Below are 16769 nucleotides of genomic sequence, written 5' to 3' on the forward strand. Positions count from 1 at the left end.
AAGGCTGTGGATGTAGTTCATGACTTCACATTTTTATTTTTAGCATCTAACACAGACCTGGTTCACTGAAGTTTGTCAGGAAGCCCACACTTAATAGAGAGAGAGACAGAAACAGAGACAAAAATGAAAGAAAGAGAGAAAGAGAGAGCAAGGGAGGGAGGGAAAGGTAGAGAGAAAGGAAGGAAAGAAGGAAGGAAGGAAGGAAGGAAGGAAGGATGGAAGGAAGGAAGGAAGGAAACTTAAATGTGTCCAGGTTGTTAAATATCAAAGGACATGAGGGAGTAATTGCCCTCTGTGAGCTTGGGCATTCACTAAAACTTAACTCCTAAATTGGAGGAGAAAAAAAGGCATTTCTCCAATACTTTTCATTTTACAAATTCTTACATAGGATTAACTAAGGATTATCCAGATTTAGTGTTATGGGTTGAATTGTGTCCTCCCGAAGTTTACATATTGAAGTCCTAACCTCCAATACCTTAAAATGTAATCATATTTGGAGATAAGGTCTTTTATTTTGGGAGTAGAGTATTTTTACCAACTGAAACAAAACAGATCTAAAACCACAGCTTCTAGAAGAACCATTTGTTCTTGTCAGTCTTATACCTTTCCTGCATCTTGACCCTGGCCTCTCATCGGGACTTACATTTAAGTGTTGTGTCTGTGAAGACATCCTTGTTGACAACACTTTTGTCCAAAGGGATATCCACAAAGTAGCCTTATGGGCATGAGGTGATTGTAGTTAAAAACTTTCACAAAAGACTTATCTTTGACCTCTTGGCAATTTTCTTCTCGCCCATGGCAGCTATCACTTTGTGGGGATAGCAGTCAATTCCAGCTGCCAGAGCATTGCCGTAGGGATGGTCTGAAGTGTCATCATCAATGTTCTTCACAATGACTGCTTTGCATCTAGATTCTAGGGTCAGGCCAGGACCAGCACCAACTTCCCTGGTTTCATGAACTTGCCCATCTTGAAACCAACCATTTGAGGCTAAGCAGAAAAGAAGAAACAGCACTTGCATTCAAAATAAGGTTTTTAAAGGGATGATTAAGTTAAAATGAGTTCTTTAAGGTGGACTCTAATCCAGTATATACTGATGTGTCCTATCCTAACCCTGCCAACATCTTGACCTTGGACTTCCAACCTCCAGAATTTTGAGAAATGAATTCCTGTTGTTTAAGTCACCTAGTCTGTGGTACTCTGTTATGGCAGCCCTAGAAAACAAAAACACTTCCCCAATCTACTTCAGTCCTCAACATGATAGATGTTCTAATTGTATTTTTTGTATGGTTTACAGAAACAAACAAACAAAACTAATGCTTGAATTCATATTTAAATGGAATTAATTTCAGATATAGTTATTGAAAAAAATACTTTGTATACTTAAAATATTTGTGGTTTTTTTTCTATTTGTGTGTGTGTGTTTTAGAGTGAGTACGTTTGCACATGTCTGGGTGTTGAGGAAGGAGAAAAATGACTTTGGGTAAGGAACATTTTAATGCCAAATAAAATATAAGTGGGTATTTGCACGTAAAATACAATATCTTAAATATTAAGAAATCCTGTCATTCTCAGTGTGTAACATGGAATAAATGCCAAAAATCCATCTTCTAATAGGCATAAACAAAGAAAAAATGAAATAAATAATTAACAGTTTGTATGTCTTCTGTCTCTAATTCAAAAATCAGTCAGTTTGTTTATTATTTCATTAAATTTTCACTTTAGTGAGACATCAAAGCATTGCACTCTCTCTGTTTTGGAGTATATATGTGTTTACAACTAAAAAATGAGAATACATCTTGACATCTTAGATTTTCTTGCAAAACCTGTAAATGAAGGGTCATACCACTGGTATGATTCTAATTGCTTAAAATAATGTGGAAATCATAAGATTATAATTTTAAATAACACTTCATTTCCAAATGTCTCTTCTTACAAAATGAATTTAAAAGAGATAATATCAATTCTTTAATTTTGAATTCCAAGTCCTCTGATAACTTTTAAGATAACATTTTATATCTCTATCATGCAAAGTTGTCAGAAGAATATAGCAAAGAAAATCAAATAGCAGTTCAGAAAACTTACTAGACTTTTCTGGGACACAGAAATGTTAAAGAAATCAGATATGCCAGAGGGACATATCACACTTGAAAATAAATTCTATTTAAGGAAGCCAACCTATATAGCAGTTTTCTGTTCTTTTTCTTTCTTTCCTTTACTTTTTTTTTAACTAATTTCTCACAAAGCCCTAGCATCTTAACATACTCTCAGACAAGATTTATTAGCACAGGATTTTAGTTGTCTAAACTTCAAAATTCTATTTTGTAGGATACTAGAGGCTATTCATTAGCATATTGTGAAGCATGTTATAAATAATTTAAACTAGAGTTGTCAAGATAAATGAACAAATCAATATATGCTGCACTACCCTTAATTTTTTATTGTGCATGGATTTGCTTGCTTACTAATCTACAAAATCTAGTAAATCACAGTCCCTGTCATTTTAGTGAATTAATCTATATCATTTCAACTTGACTCATTATATCAAAGGAATACCATCAAGAATCTTAGACTGTTATTTAGATATTGTTTTTAAAATGAATGTAAATACTTTTTTAAATGATGTTCAAGAAACTCCAGGAAGTAATAAAGGAAAATATTCAAACAGATTAGTAAAAGTGATTTTCCATCATTCAGGAAATTTTAGAACCACACATTTAGGACAAGAAATGGAAAAAAAGAACATCAAATAAACTCAAAATGTATTAACAGGAAAAAAAAAGTAAGGCATCTATTTTTACTGTTGAGGATTATCAAGTAGCAGAAATAATCTAAACTCCAAAAATACAAATTAGATTTAAAAAAAAAAAAGATTCCGCTTAGTGCTTAAAGTGGAGAACCAATACAAAAGTCTGGAATTCATTTTTAGTTATGTAACTTATTCAACATGTGGCCTTGAGTTAATTATTTTTAATTTGTCCTTTAAAGAAAAGTTATTCCTTATCTTTTATTTCTTGCCATGATCTTTTGTCACAATGGATTCTTTGATGTTCAATTTAAACTTGGCATCCATTTTAGGATCAGTCTCAGATCAGTTACTGACTGAGGGACTTTTGGTTTTAAAGATCCTCTGCTATGAAAGTTTTCCCTAGAAGTGGTAAGTAAGACATTTTCATGACTGCCTTTGGGCAAGAACTCTATACTTGAATACATTTTAGTCTAGTTTATATGAAAGATATCATAATGTTAGGAATAAGACTTTGTTTGGACTCTATAGTGTTTTGTATGAATTTAGCACCCCTATTCAACATAACAGTAGTCCGTTCTTTTTTTTTTTTTTCTTTATACAGTTTCATAAGACAGAATTTTCAGGCTGTGACAATTAACTCAGAGCTAGATACGATTTGGACCACTGCCAAAGGACAATTTTCTGCTTTGTTAATATCCTGTGGAAGCATATTCTCAGATTTCATAGAAAGCCAATTTAGACTGGCTAAAGATACATTTTGGTGAATAAATATAACACAACAAATACAATACATGATTAGTACAATACCACGTCATAGAAGCTTGGTTGAATATATGCATTTAAGCTGTTATTCATTGGGCTAGAGAATTAAGTATAACAGAAAGCATATAAAGTCTTTGAAAAATTAGCTGGACAATTTCTGGTTCTGCATGTAAGGAGAGTAGAAGTCCCATCCTAACAAAAAGTAAAAAAGCTAAACAGATTGAAAAATCAAAAACTCTTCTTGGATAAGAGAGGTGAGGACTCAGAGCAAATCCTGCCCCCAGGCTTAGGAAGAAAGACAGGCAAATGCAGGGAGTCTGCTTACTTCAGCAAAGACTCATGAGCAGAACCTCCACGGGAAGTAGTGCTGGGGTAGGATAACCTGAATCAAGGAAATTGACAAATTGCTGGAGGTTCAGTGTGAACGAGTCTGAGAGGTAAAAATCCAGGGAGCCACAGTCATAGAGGAATTCCCCATACTTTAATGAGTTTTACATCTAGAGGCCCCCAGATTCTCACAGTAAATATAAGAGAGATCCCTTCATGCTTCAGGGGGTTCAAGGTGTAAGGAACTACCTTTAAATGCACTAGAGTACATTCCTGCCTTCAGGATAAACTAGCTAACAAGAGCCTTATTTGCTGGGGTAAAAGAGCCTAAGTAACCCAGGGAAGAAAAGTATCCAACTCTATCCCACTCTAAACCACCCTGTCCCACCTAAGTGGGGAGAGGGGATAAAAAACAACTGAGAAACATTTGTAAAGTTTTCAGAGACTCACTGAAAAGACTGAGACCTAATCATAGGTTTATAAAACACCTCCCCTCCCCACATCTCAGCACCACATTATTACAGACCTATTTCCTTAGGCTCAGTATCTCGAGTCTACCTATCAAGAAAAAATTAAAATGCAGGCCAAAAGGCAGAAAACACAATACGAAGAAATAGAGCAAGCATCAGAACTAGATATGGCCAGGATATTGGAATTATCCAACCAGGAATTTAAAACAACTATGATTAATAAACTGAGGGCTCTAATGGAAAAAGCAGCATGCAACAACAGATGGGCGATATAAGCAAAGACATGGAAATCCTAAAAATTTTTAAAAATGCTAGAGATAAAAAAAAACACTGTAACCAAAACTAATAATATCTTTGATGGTCCTATTAGTAGACTGATACAGCTGAGGAAAGAACTGCTGAGCTTGAGGGTGTATTGATAGAAACCTCCAAAACTGAAAAGCAAAGAGAACAAACACTGAAAAAAGTAGAGAATTTCCCCAAATTAATGTCAGACCAAACCACAGATCCAGGAAGCTCAGAGAATACCAAGGAGGGTAAATGCAAAAACAAAAAACGACAGCAAAAATACAAACAAGCAACAACAACAACAAAAAACCCTGCGCCTAGGCACATCATTTTCAAATTACAGAAGACCAAAAATAAAGAAAAAATGCTGGAAGAAGCCAGAAGGGGGGAAAAATACACTTTACCTACAGAGGAAAAAAGATAAGCATTACATCCTACCTCTCCTCAAAAAACATGCAAGCACGTAAGCAAGAAGAAAGTGGAGTGAAACAAAGTGTTGACAGAAAAAAAAACCCACCAACCTAGAAGTTTGCTTCATGAGAAATTATCCTTCAAAGGTGAAAGAGAAATACTTTCTCAAAAAAACAATAATTGAGGTAATTTATTGGCAGTAGGACCTACCTTGAGAGAAATATTAAAAGAAGTTCTTCAGGGAAAAGGAAAATGATACGTGAGAAACTAAGATCTACTTAAAGAAAGGAAGTGCATCGAAGAAGGAATAAGTGAAGATAAAACAAAAACTTCTTTTTCTTACTCTTACTTGATCTATCCGATAACAATGTGTTCAGAATAATGATAGCAAGTGTATTCACTTATGTAAGCTTATAGATCAGTAAAATGAATGACAGCAATGATACAAATGATAGATACAAATGATAGAATTGGCAGTTCACTAGATACAGTGCACACTAAGAACAGGTGTTTCTGACTGTTAAGAAGGACGGAAACCACGTTTCAAACAGCCAGGAGAGATGCCCGGGGACATGTATGCACTCTCCCCTATGACCACTGCCCCACAGTAATCTAGAGCTTCATTATAATACAACAACACTGTGATTTGGACCCCCACCCCCCCTTGTGATGGGTGGTTGCCATGACAGTTCTAACAAGGACCATAGGGTCAAAAACCTCCTCTCTTATCAGGTAGGAGTTCCTTAGATGATTGACTGTAACCTGAGTCAGGACCTATAACCTTTTCAAACATAAAAGAAAAAACAATGGACCCCATCTGGGCCTGTCCCCTCTCCTATCTTAAGAGTGTACTTACACTTTTTTAAACTTTCTAATAAATTCTTGCTTGAGAGTTTGGCTCTGAATTCTTTCTAAGCCAAACTCAAGAACTGAGGTCTGTGCAGAGGCAGAGAGGGACCCGCCGCTAACACAAAGGATGGAAGGGGGGAATTAAGATTACTTTGTCATAAACTACTCACACTGCTTATAAAGTGGTATAGTGCGATTTGAAAGAAAATTTGGATTAGTTGTAAATGTATATTGCAAACTGTAGGTAAATTTTTTTCTTCAGATTGACTCCTGATCTATTGTTGTACCCTCCAGTTTACTGACTTTTCTGCTCAATCATCTTTATTCTGTGATTAAGCCAATTCAGTGTATCTTAAATGTCAAATGCTTTTGTTTTTCAGTTCGATTATTTCCTGTTGGTCCTTTTTTGTATTTTCTATTTTTTCTGATGAGACTTCTGTTTTTTTAAACAATTAGGAACATTTTTGCTTCTGTGTCATTCAGCATGGTTACAATAATTTAGAATTCTTGAGTGCTAGTTCAATATAAGGATCATCTCAGAGTCTGCCTCATTGACTCTCTTTTTTTCTTTGGAATACAGAAAATCTTGTTTCTTTCAGTGCCAAATAATTTTCATTGTATCTTGAGCATTATCAATGTTATAAAACATGCTGGAATTTTTATGTTCTTTAGAAGAAAGTTGATTTAATTTTTTAGTAATTCTTTTTTTTTAAGATTTATTTATTTATTTGAGAAAGAGAGAGAGAGAGAGCAAGGGGAGGGGCAGAGGGAGAGGGAGAGAAAGAATCCCCAAGAAGACTCCTTGCTGAGCATGGAACCTGACACAAGGCTCAATCCCACGACCTTGAGATCACGACCTGAATCAAAATCAAAAGTCGGATGCTTAACTGACTGAGCCACTCAGGCTTCCCAAGTTGATGTTTTTTTCAAATTGGATATTTTTTAAATTTTTTTTGTTATATTAATCACCATACATTACATCATTAGTTTTTGATGCAGTGTTCCATGATTCATTGTTTGTGTATAACACCCAGTGCTCCATGCAAAGTGTTCCCTCTTTAATACCCATCACCTGGTTAACCCATCCTCCCACCCCTCCCCTCTAGAACCCTGTTTGTTTTACAGAGTCCATCATCTCTCATGGTTCATCTCCCCCTCTGATTCCCCCCCCATTCTTCCCCTCCTGCTATTTTTTCTTTTTTTTTTAACACATATTGCATTATTTGTTTCAGAGGTACAGATCTGTGCTTCAACAGTCTTGCACATTTCACAGTGCTCACCATAGCACATACCCTCCCCAATGTCTATCACTCAGCCACCCCATCCCTCCCACCCTCCACCACTCCAGCAACCCTCAGTTTGTTTCCTGAGATTAAGAATTCCTCATATCAGTGAGGTCATATGATACATGTCTTTCTCTGATTGACTTATTTCACTGAGCGTAACACCCACCAGTTCCAACCACATCGTTGCAAATGGCAAGATCTCATTCCTTTTGATGGCTGCATAATATTCCATTGTGTATATATATATATATATATATATATATATATATATATATATATACACACACCACATCTTTATCCATTCATCTGCCGATGGACATCTTGGCTCTTTCCACAGTTTGGCTATTGTGGACATTGCTGCTATTAACATCAGACAAAGGGCTAGTATCCAAAATCTATAAAGAACTTCTTAACCTCAACACCCAAGAACAAATGATCCAATCAAGAATTGGACAGAAGACATGAACAGATATTTTTCAAAGAAGACATCCAAATGGCCAAAAGATACATGAAAAAATGCTCAACATCGCTTAGCATCAGGGAAATCCAAATCAAAACCTCAATGAGATATCACCTCACACCAGTCAGAATGGCTAAAATTAACAAGTCAGGAGACGACAGATGTTGGCGGGAATGCGGGAGAAAGGGGAACCCTCCTTCACTGTTGGTGGAATGCAAGCTGGTGCAACCACTCTGGAAAACAGTATGGAGGTTCCTCAAAAAGTTGAAAATAGAGCTACCCTATGACCCAACAATTGCACTACTGGGTATTTACCCCAAAGATACAAATGTAGGGATCCGAAGGGGTACATGCACCCCAATGTTAATACCAAGTTGATTTTATTTTTTAAAGAAACAATTGACTTCTTTGGACAAAAACAGCATCTGTCTCTTGAGCTTCAATTCAAGTCTGGTGAGTTTGTCCTATACTTGAGTGACTCAGGTATAAATCATCAATTTTTGTAGAATAATACATGAAAATTGGAGATCCCCATCTCAGGCTCTCTGCTTTCTAGGGCTCCCTCCTCACTCTCCAACAACTGTGGGTGACCCAGAATCTCCTGTTTGGTACTTGAATACAGAACAAGAGCAGATTCTCTCTAGATTTGTAATTATCATATGCCATACTGCTAGGACTTGGCCTTCTGGTGAAAAAGCTATGAAAAGTAGAAACTCAAGTTTGGTTATTTTATTCTTCCAACTTGATTACTATTCAAAACTGTCTACTGTTGTTTACTCTCTAGCATTTTGACATTTGTTTATTGTACTTACTTGACAGTTACCAATGGACAGCCATTATGATTTAAGTTTTCTTGACAATACTGGGGTGGGGAGCATTATCGTCTTTCACTTTTCTGCTTAAAATCCATTCTATCAATTATCATAATTAAGCATAATCCCATTTTATTTTTTATTTCCTGAAGATCTACTTCTGAATCTCTAGTCTATCCCTTTCTCTACAATACCAGGCTGGCTTTTATCTTTTTTACTTTTAGCCTTCATCAGGCAATTCCTAAAAACAATTAGTATTATTTAGAACTTTCAATGGCTTATTAGTAAATTTATTTTAGGAAACACTTTTATTATTAGTGACTTAATAATCTGCCCTTTGATACAAACATAGTGATTTGAAGGGGCACATGCACCCCAATGTTTATAGAAGTGACATCCACAATAGCCAAAATATGGAAAGAGTCCAGATGTCCATCAACAGATTAATGGATAAGGAAGATGTGCCCATGAAAATGAATGAAACCTTGCCATTTGCAATGATGTGGATGGAACTAGAGGGTATCATGCTAAGCAAAATAAGTCAGTCAAAGAAAGACAAATACCATGATTTCACTCATATGTGGAATTTAAGAAACAAAACAGTTGAACTTAGGGGAAGGGAAGGAAAAATAAAATAAAATGAAAACAGAGAGAGAGGCAAACTGTAGGAGACTCTTAACTATAGTAAAAAACCTGAGGGTTGCTGGAGGGGAGGTGGGTGGGAGGATGGAGTAATTGGGTGGTGGACATTAAGGAAGGCACTGGAAGTAATGAGCATTGGGTGTTACATGCAACTGATGAATCACTAAATTCTAACTCTGAAACTAATAATACAGTATATGTTAACTAAATTGAATTTAAATAAAAAAATTTAAAAATAATCTGCGCTTTGCACATCTACCTCTATAATCTCTATAATTTCATCTAAGATAAACTTTCCTGTGATTCAACTGGAGTTACAGAAAGCTATGTTGTATTTGCACTTCTTGGAAAACTTTCAATCCCATAAATAACTGATATTGTTCATTTCATCTGCCAGCTGTATGTTGAAGTTAAGCTGGCTCATACAGAGTTAGTAAATGAGATCAGCCTTGAATATACGAAATTTGAATTAATATTTCCTCTCTATATGAAGTAATTATAAAATTTTTGGCAAATGTGAATTAGCAAATGATCTCCTAAACATAATTTTTCTTAATCAAATCCATAAAGGAAATAGTATTTTGAAAGAATATTTTTTTAAATGTGTTCTTTAACAAAGCTTAGCTTTGAACTCTAAATTCTAGGACTAACAAAAGAAAAAAATCCATGAATTAGTAAACTATTTCATTAATAAAAAAAGAAAAATTTGCACATGGATTGAACATCATCTTCTGACATGACAGAATGTCTAAAATTTGGAAAACAGACAGGAGTCTAAAGGAGAGAGCAATGTAATCTGGATTTAAAATATCATAATTTCTCTAGAACTATTTATTCTGTATATTCTTCAACTAATATTTCAGTTTTAATAGTTAAAACATCTATTGTTTTCTTTTTTTTAAATATTTTATTTATTTATTTGACAGAGAGATACACAGTGAGAGAGAGAACACAAGCAGGCAGAGTGGGAGAGGGAGAAGCATGCTCCCTGCTGAGCAAGGAGCCCAATGTGGGGCTCAATCCTAGGACCCTGGGATCATGACCTGAGCCGAAGGCAGACGCTTAATGACTGAGCCACCCAGGTGCCCCGTAAAACATCTATCATTTTCTGAATCATGATGTCTACATGTCAAAACCTTGAGATTTATTAACCCGAATTATCTTCTACACTTACTGTCTCTAATGAATGTATATACACTCTTCCATATGCATCTCATCTCAATAGTCCTTAACTGTCAGGTCCATCAGCATCCTAAAATACCAAAAAAAAAAAAAAAAAAAAGCTAGACCAGTGATTGAGCATCAAAGCTGTAATGAAAAAACTAACCAAAATATATAAATAAAGTTTATTAAAGTATTCACATTTAAAATATTTCATTTTTTGTTGATTGGATATCTCTAGGCTATACCTGATTAATTCTGTATAGTCAGTCTTTATTTTCAAAGATCTTATCAGTATATGTTTAGTTCAGCTCACATTTTCTTTTCAAAATATTTGGATGATTATGAAAGAGTGTGAAATGTAAATTTGCAAAAGAAAATTTCAAGAAGGCCAACATATATGAACACAAACACAGACTCACTGCTTAGCAATGAAGTGAAAATGAAAGGGAAAAAATGATACTCAAGTTTTCACCTTAAAAGCTAGAAATAATTTAAGAAGCCTGCTGTATTAGATAGTAGAAAATGAGACATTTCCAGGCTATTCAGGAATTGTATACAGTAAAAATACAGTAAACTATAAATGTGGTAAAATAATTAAGCAATGATATGTTATAATATATGTGATATCAAAGTTTATGATACCTCTTTGATTTATATATGAATCATATGTGATATGTGATGCATACATACATATATATGATACATGTATATATGTAATATAGAATTTTTTGAGAATGTATTCTATAATAATATAACCTTATGGCCAAAATAGCATTTTATGTAAAGAAAAAATTATAATGTAAAGGAAGTATAATTTTATTAATTATGGTAAAATTATATGATAGATTATACTGAGCTTTCAAAAATGATAGTTTTAAAGAATATATAACATCGGGATGCCTGATTGGCTCAGTCGGTTAAGCATCTGCCTTCAGCTCAGGTCATGATCCTAGGGTCCTGGGATCAAGTCCCGCATCGGGCTCCTTGCTCAGCAGGGAATATATAACATCACAGAACTATGCTCATAATATAAGATTAAGTAATAAAAATGGGGGCACTTGGGTGGCTCAGTTGGTTAAGCATCTGCCTTTGACTAATGTCATAATCCCAGTAGCCTGGGATCGAGTACCCACTCCCAGGCTCCCACCCCACACTGGGCTCCCTGCTCAGCCGGGAGCCTGGTTCTTCCGTCCCTCTGCCTCTCCCCCCCCAACCCATGCTCTCTCACTCACTCTCTCTCTCAAATAAATAAATACAATCTTCAAAAACATAAGTAATAAAACTGGTTGGAAAATGTTGCAAAATAATAGTAGTAGTTATGCATGTATAACATTTACATGCCATTTTCTGATTTTTACACAATAAACATTCATTACTTATTATCAAAGAAAAATAATGTAACTTTCTAAGTGAAACATCAGGCAGGTGGAATTATTACATAGGTAATTTAACCTCAACTGATACATATGTTATTAGGAATTCTAGCCTAGAAATAAAAGGTGAAATATTATAAAACATATATAAAGGTATTATTTCCCTTGGATACTTTACAATCTGCATATTTATTTTTGCACTAGGAATATATTTAGGAAAAATATTAGTGCAAATTATTGGATCTGTAATTCCATATTAACTCATGGATATTTATTACTATTAGAATCAGAAACCCCATTGTGAATTGGCCCCAGGAAACAAAATACATACAACTCCTTTAGTTAATACCAAGGCAGTCATCTCACAAATGCATATGGAAAAAACATGCATATTTTATCTGAGTATCTACTGTTTATTTGCTTAGTCAGCCCTTACTATGTTTTATACACTTACATAGTCTTAGGGTATACAGTGGTAGAAAGGAGATCTATAGTTCCTTCTCTCAAGAAGCTTAATTTGTAGAGAAAGATTCAGACAATAAACTCATGAATATACTTAATATATTCCATGTTGTAAAAGGTGCCATAAAATAATGAATCAGAATGAGGATATACAAAATGACATACAGAGGCAGGGTGAGGTTCCACACCTATGCAGGTGGAGTTGTGGGGGACATGATGTTAGAAAGGTGGTCAAGGATGGATCCTTTGAAGATTTGATAATTGTTGAAAATAAGATGGAAATACTTGACTTAATTTTCAATGATTGGTAAAACAATGGTAATTTTCGCTAATTAAAGACAAAATAAGCAAAAAAAGAAAAAGAAAAAAACATTTATTCCTGCAGGGGAAGAAGTGGAGTCCCACCACAGGCTTTAGCACAAAACTATTTTTAAATTAGGAAAATATAGTTGTTGAGGTAACTGGTGAAAGTTTCTTGAAGGTTCTTTCTGAGGGGAATCTTCTTGGACACTTTCCTTCACGTGCCTTGGCTTCACACTCAAAGCTATTCTTTCTTCTTCTCTCTATATTATTCTTTATAGCCTGTCCTGAAAAAGATGGAGTTTGCTTTCTCTTAAAGACTGTTCATGAGTGTTCAGGTTTTTATTAATTCTCTACATTTTGGACAGAATGACTAGGATTTTGATTTCTTTGGCTATCTAATTGTTGTCAGTTCTGTGTACCAGCCAACCAAACACAAAGGTTTTATCTGAGCATAAGTTTCAGTCTTTCTGTTCTCCTTTGTTTCTTTTCCACTGTGCTATTTTCCTCAACTTAATGACATTTTTTGAAACCATCTGGAAGGCCACATTCTTAATCTGAAGTTTGACACAAGACTGCTTTACTTATCCAGCTGAAATATTTTACAAAGTTTTCACTTTCCAAACCTTTTTTTTTTTAATGTTGTTGCTATAGCAGTTATTATTATAATTTCCTCTCTGGGGTATGGAACCTGACAGACTTTCAGCCTGAAATACTTTTGATTTTTAAACTCTATTCCTCTCTGCACTTAAAAAAAAAAAAAAAAAAAACAAAAAAAAAACAATATTCTTTCTTGAGCTATTTATTATAATATTTTACCTAAAGTATCCGGTAATAGCCAAACACATTAACACACTAATCCTTCCAACAATTTCTCTTAGAGATACAGCCTCAGTATATTTCATTTGCCTTGGAAATCATCACAGGAGACAGTTTACCAATGTTTGCTTATATAAGAAACATCTCCACCCTTTCATCCAGAAAGATCTGTTTCTTTGTCCTCTCCCTTCAGAACACTAAACCAGTGACACTAATCTACCAAGGAGGGTCTGCAATGTTTGTTATCAGTTTCCCTATTAATAAGGCTACACCAGTCCTTTCTTATACCTTTTAAAATCTCAATGACTTAACCCCTGAGTTATATAAAAACCCATATAGGGTATTTGTGCCATTATAAGAGTCATGAAAGACCTTGCTTCCTTTTTCTGCTCTCTAACATGTGAGGATACAAGTCTACCGTCTGCAACCTGGAAAAGGATCCTCACTGGAACTCAAACATTCTGGCACCCTGATTTTAAGCTTCTATGCTCTAGAACTATAAAAAATATATTTCTATTGCTTCTGAGCCACCCAGTGTATGGCATTCTGTTTTAGTGACCAGACATTGACTTAAAACAGCAAGCCAGACATTGACTTAAAAATGAATTAAAACATCACTGGAAATGATAATCTAGAAGTAGAAAATTGTTTACAAGAACATTTATTGGAATTTGATGAGTAATTTTTTATATGGATATGTGAAAAAAGTGTTATCTCCAGGAGTTTGAAACTGGTTCCCAAGAATCATGTTTTGCTTAACTCTAGAGCTTTTTTCTTTTTCTTTTTTTTTTTCATTTTATTTATTTATTTATTTGAGAAAGAGTGAGAGAGAGCATGAGTAGCAGACTCCTTGCTGGGCAGGGAGCCCGATGAGGGGCTTCATCCCAAGACCCTTAATCATGACCTGAGCTAAAGGCAGATGCTTAACCAACTGAGTCACCCAGGCGCCCTTAGAGCTTTTCCTTTTATGAATGAGTTATGCTAAATTACTTGTCCCCATTCTCCAACTCTTTTCACATAGAGAACTCAGTATATTTATCTAAAAATAAAAGGTTTACAGGTGTTTTTAAAAAATACTATTTCAGATTCTTCCTGTGATGGGTAAAGCTGGAAAGAGTATGAATACCATTCTAACAATAAGAAAAAGCTAGATCAATTACAAAATCACAAGTTTTCTTGAATCCATCAGAGAATGGAGGTTATTGCACAAGCAAGTAGCTTGATATCTAAGAATATAAGGGTTCATTACCCATGGGATGTGAGCACTGACCCACAGTGGCAGAGGAGGAAGAGACATGGATACCATACAAGTATGTAGTAAGTTATAAGAACTCGTCTACCTCTTTTTAAAGATTTTATTTACTTATTTGAGAGAGAGAGAGAGAGATCACTAGCAGGGAGGAGAGGGAGAAGTCTGATGTGGGGCTCGATCTCATGATCCCATAGGATCATGACCTGAGCTGAAGGCAGACGCCCAACTGACTGAGCCACCGAGGTGCCCCTCGTCTACATTTTTTAACAAGTGGCTAAAAGCTGAGAATAGGCTAGCTGTGTGTACAGAGACCTTGGGAGCTGCAAACACAGTGGAGTTTGTACTCCTTCACATGGCTATCCACCATGTATTCATTGGAATGTTTGGAGACAGGGGTATGGAGAAGTAGCTCATCTCTTTGTGACTTGTACTATGGTGGAACATACACAGAGGCCTGATTTAGCCCAAAATATGGATGAATTTCAAGGAAAGATGGGATGTGAGCATTGACCTACAGAGGCAGAGAAGAGGAGGAAGAGATGTAGAAACCATGCAAGTAGACAATAAGTTGTAAGAATTCATCTAAATTTTATAACAAATGAACATAGGTGTACAAATATCTGTTTGAGTCATTGCTTTTACTTCTGGATATACATAAGAGTGAATTTTCTGTATATATGGTATTCACACATTTAACCTTTTGAGAAACCTGTACCACTTAACATTCCCTAAGTAATGTATGAGGGTTGTGATTTTTTCATTTCCTTGACAACATTTGTTAGTTTCCATTTTTTCTTTTTAATTATAGCGATCCTAGTATGTGTAAAGTGATTATTTCCTGGTTTTGATTTGCATTTGCCTAATGACCAATGATATGAAACATCTTTTCATGTGCTTATTGGTTATTCATAAACCTTCTTTAGAGAAATGTCTACTTGAATCATTTGCCTTTTTTTGAAACTGAATGTTTCACTTTCATTAATCATAGAGTAAGAATTGCCTGAGAAATCTCTATATCCTATTTCTTTTTCTTTTTTCCTAATTTTCCCTTTTTTTACAGTGTCACTTGTCTTAGTTACCTCATTTTTGTTTATACAGTAGGTAATGGCTCATTTTAACAGCTCCCTGAAAAATGTGTGTATGCATGCATGCACACATAAGTTTATTACAAATTCTACTGATATATATGAAGTGTAGTGCACATATACAAACATCAACATTTCTCTTTATTCTAAATTCTTAGAGACAATCAGTTCTCAAGAAGGCTTTTAAAATGTTTTGCCAAACATTTGTGTCCGCAGATGTAACTGACTGATGAGAGTAGTTTTGACATGAAATTTGATTGATATTTTTATTTAAATTAATGATTAGGACAAAGCAATTGTTACTTATATTGGAAATTTGAAAGCTTGTTAATGATGTGTGTGCCTTATTTGCTGAAACAAATGATAGTTTTACAATAGTAGAACATTACTCCAAATTTATGTCCTAATGATAATAAAATAGCTACAGACATGATGTACACAACATTTTCAATCAGTTTTGTGCATCTAACAAATCAACAGAACAATGAATTGAACCCTGATTTGTAGCTCTTGTCCATGTTCTTAGTGCAAACACTATTGCGTGAGCCTTTTTCAAGCTACCAACTTAACACCATTAGGAGTTAAGAAAGAAATGCAAAGTAGCAGATACTTGGTATTTTCACTACACAGCTAGAATTGACATAACCTCAAGAAAAGGTACAATAGTAGAATGTATTAGGAGAATTAGAAGGTAATGAGTTTCAAGTTTTTATTATCTTTGTTTTTAACATAATTTAATGAGTATAAAATTGATTTAATCATGGCTGTGTAACAACCGGATCTAGACAGTTGGTATGATTTGGCTTCTTCACAGTATTATTTGTATACTAATACTTAATATCACTGCCTGATCTTTCTTTATTACCCAACAAGTGATTATGTGACATAGAATGAAAATACATCTGGTTTCACAAATCTCCTTTTATTGGCATGCTTCTCTGTTTATACTTTTTCAAACATAAGATATCCCTAAGATGATATGAGCATGTGTAGTCTTTCTTCCACTGTTCTTGGTCAGTAAAAAAGTACATCGGGAATTTCAGTAATTCTTCCAGAACCATTTCTTTTGAAGACAAAATATCGATTTATTTAATGGATCGTTGTGGATTTATTGTAGTAGTTAACTATCTGTGCATTAAGAAAGGAAAACCTAATCTTAGAAAATAAACATGTAAGTGTACCAGGACCCCACACAAGGCTTCTCAATATTACTCGGTGAATATTCTTGAAAGAATGAGTTAAATATTTTAACACTTAATC

At 34.8% G+C, this 16769-nt stretch overlaps 1 pseudogene; it reads right to left on the reverse strand.

Moving 5' to 3' along the window:
• Nucleotides 1-554: 554 nt before the first annotated feature.
• Nucleotides 555-967, reverse strand: LOC114212647 (large ribosomal subunit protein eL27 pseudogene; annotated as a pseudogene).
• Between the last annotated feature and the right edge of the window lie 15802 nt (nt 968-16769).

This window comes from Eumetopias jubatus, unplaced genomic scaffold, assembly GCF_037043125.1.
Source record: "Eumetopias jubatus isolate StellerSeaLion01/CBP00866 unplaced genomic scaffold, mEumJub1_p1.0 scaffold_3, whole genome shotgun sequence".
NCBI classification, from domain to species: domain Eukaryota; kingdom Metazoa; phylum Chordata; class Mammalia; order Carnivora; family Otariidae; genus Eumetopias; species Eumetopias jubatus.